This window comes from Pteropus alecto, unplaced genomic scaffold (assembly GCF_000325575.1).
Source record: "Pteropus alecto unplaced genomic scaffold, ASM32557v1 scaffold226, whole genome shotgun sequence".
Classification (NCBI taxonomy): Eukaryota; Metazoa; Chordata; class Mammalia; order Chiroptera; family Pteropodidae; genus Pteropus; species Pteropus alecto.
In genome coordinates, this window is record NW_006440132.1 from 5569990 (window position 1) to 5573214 (window position 3225).

Below are 3225 nucleotides of genomic sequence, written 5' to 3' on the forward strand. Positions count from 1 at the left end.
TTGTGAGGCTACACACGTTTGGGAAACACTCTGAGTCTCATACCTTCGTGATAAACCTGGGGAAACTAGAGATAAAGAGGGAGCATGATTTGAACACAGACAATGGCAAAGCTCGTCAAAAGCCAGAGGACCTGACTCCCAGCCCAGAATACCTGGATGAATTCTCTCTTCCTCTCTCTGATCTCATCATCTCCGCCATCTCCATTGTTCCAGTTTCAAGGAAGGGTTTCACCGACCGCTCAGAGCTCAAATCAGATACCTGGGAATCATCATCAATTTTTTTTACCCTTTACATGAAACTCACACTCTCTCGTACTCACTTTATCAATTAGTATTGGCTGCATGGATCGTCTTCCCCTTCCCCACTGCACTTCTCCAGTTTGGCCAATACCATCTCTCACATGAAATGCAGGAGCTTCCTAGGTAGTGTCTCCGCCTCAGGTTTGGCCACCCCATCCATCCTCCACTGTGAATCTGATTTTTCGTTCCCTGCATAACACCTTCGAAAAACCAAAGACTATCCACCCTCCACTGTAAAGCAAAGCGTCGAAGTTTGAATCTGATCTTGTCGTTCCCTGCATAACACCTTCGAAAAACCAAAGACTTTGACCAGCCTTCATAACTTACCTCATTTTTTGCTGTTCCCCAACTATCACTTTATATCTCATGCTACATAAAACTTCTTCTATTCCTTTACACACACCATTCAGTTTCATGCCTTCATGCATGCATTCCCTCTGTTTAGCCCCCCGCCCCCAACAGGAACCCACTCACACCTTCATTCTATAAGATTTAAACTCTGTGACCCTTATAACAGGGGTCCCCAGGCCGAGGACCAGTACCATGGCCTGTTAGGAACCGGGCCACGCAGCAGGAGGTGAGTGGCGGGTGAGCGAGCGAAGCTTTGACTGTATTTGCAGTCGCTCCCCAGTGCTGGCTTCACCGCCTCAGCTCCACCTCAGATCATACACATTAGATTCTCATAGAAGCACCGGGTCCTTGGTGCCAAAAAGATTGGGGACTTCTGGCTTATAACAAATCTTCTCTAATCACAGCCATCTGGGTTAGGGACTTTTCATCCCTGTAGCATCTATGATTTTCCCTATTAAATTCTTTATCAGATTATATTCAAACTATTTTATGTTAATGTACTGTATTTCTCTCTATAGTGTGAGGCTTCTTAACACTCAGATGAATTCCTGGTTCATTTCTATATTCACAGAATGAAACACATGACCTGGCATTGTACTTATAGTATTTGTCAGGCCAAATAAACTTCTCCTGAAATAGGTTGATGGACCTAATTTCTAATTACTCTCAAAGCAGGTGGTTTTCTATGAAATGTTTTTAAGAGATACCAATAACCCAGACAATCCTTGGCCACCTGAAGTCGTCAGTGCAACCTAGGCCTTCTGTTCTACCTAGCTTCCAGGGCTCTATAAGCTAGATCACAGGTTTATGAGCAACATCCTGGGATTGGGCAAATAATATCTCCCACTCAACAAGACACATAAGTGTGATTACTGAATTCTTACAAACAACTCGAGAGGGAGATGTTATTATACCTATTTTACATTTTAAAAAAGTGGGCTCAGTAGAATATTTCTGAGATTACACAGCCACTGTAGGGTAGAGCTAGGGTTCAAATCAGATCTGTGTGTCTCTGAAGACCATACTTTACTAGTTGACATCCCAAGTATCTGGCTAGTAGATAGCTGGTCACAGGTAAAATCAGAAAACAAAAGAGAACTTAACAAGTGGGCCAAGCCTAGAAGATGCCAAAGGTTTAGCCTAAAACTTCAATGAGTTTCTTTCTTTCAATGAGTTTCCTTCAATGAGTTTCCTATTGGACCAATATGTGCTGGAGGAAGGAATCGCTTAAATTCAAGCCAGAACACTTCTCTTTCAGGGGTTAGACTACACAGATCACATAACGTCCTAGAGGATTCACCTTAGGTGGCTACTTGGTAATAAGGATCAGCAGCTGAGAGTACCTTGATCGACCACATGCCTATTCAGTCGTGACAAAGGCAGAAGTTATTCTCAACTGCAATTCGCGTGACTCTCTTCAGCCTCTCCTTCTCTCTGTTTTTGGTACCCTCCCCACACGCAGTCCATCTCCATGTTACAGAGATAATCACTCTCAATGTATTCCTATAATTTGAAGTTTCAAGTTCTAGTTCTAGTCATAAATGTGTCAGTTTCTGCCTTTGGAATCTTTGGTGAGAAAAGGAAATTTACATTTTTAAAAAACATTTCCCTATGCAAAATTATAGTATACATATTTTCCTTTGTTCACATAAAAAATTTTAAAAAATACCTGGAGGGAAATGGTGTTTTCATGCACGGATGGTAAGAATAAAGCACAACCCTTCTGGAGGGTGACTTGACAATACCTAGAAAAATCTAGAAAAGTGTATACACTTTGACTTAGCAATTCTACTTCTGGAACTTTGCCTAAGGGAGTAATCATCAAACCACGGTCCACAGACCCAACTCAGCCTGTTAACTAATTTTGTAAAGTTTTTCTTCAGATCATAGCCACACCCATTCTGTTACATAGCACCTATGGCTGCTTGTATATTATAAGGGCAAAGCTACAACAGAGACCACGTGGCCCACAAAACCCCAAATATTTATTATCTGGACCTTTATGGAAAAATTTTGCTGACCCCTCACTACAGAGTCATGAGAATATCACTGAGCCACTGCTGATCCTGGGCCATTACACACACCATCCATGTGCTTCTTCATGGGACAAGGGTTCCACTCCCTGTGCTCCAGGCCTCTGACCGTGATGTCCTTACGTTTTTAGGCCCAGGGAGCTCCAAGGCCACCTTCTTCAGCTCCTTCTGTAGCCAAAGAGCAAGGCCTCCCAGTGGTGCTGTGTTTCTCCTACTTATATACTCAAAAATAAAAGTTCAAATTTTTTCTCCTTCCCTGAACTCTTTGAGAGAATCCAGATCACTATAACAGAGACAAATAAGATTTTCAAAGCTCATTTTCCCCAACGCAGAGCACCAGTGCCTCTGATGATAGACCTTTCTTTCCATTTGATGAAAAGGAGCCACCACGTTCTTGCCTCAAAAGTAAATTGTCCTGTCAAAGATGACCTTAATAGCTTTTGGCTCTTTTTTCACTAGAAAAAAAAGAAAAAAAGATAAATATTTAACATGGCACCTTGCTATAATGTATTCATTTTATAATTGAAAAGGCCAATAAGGC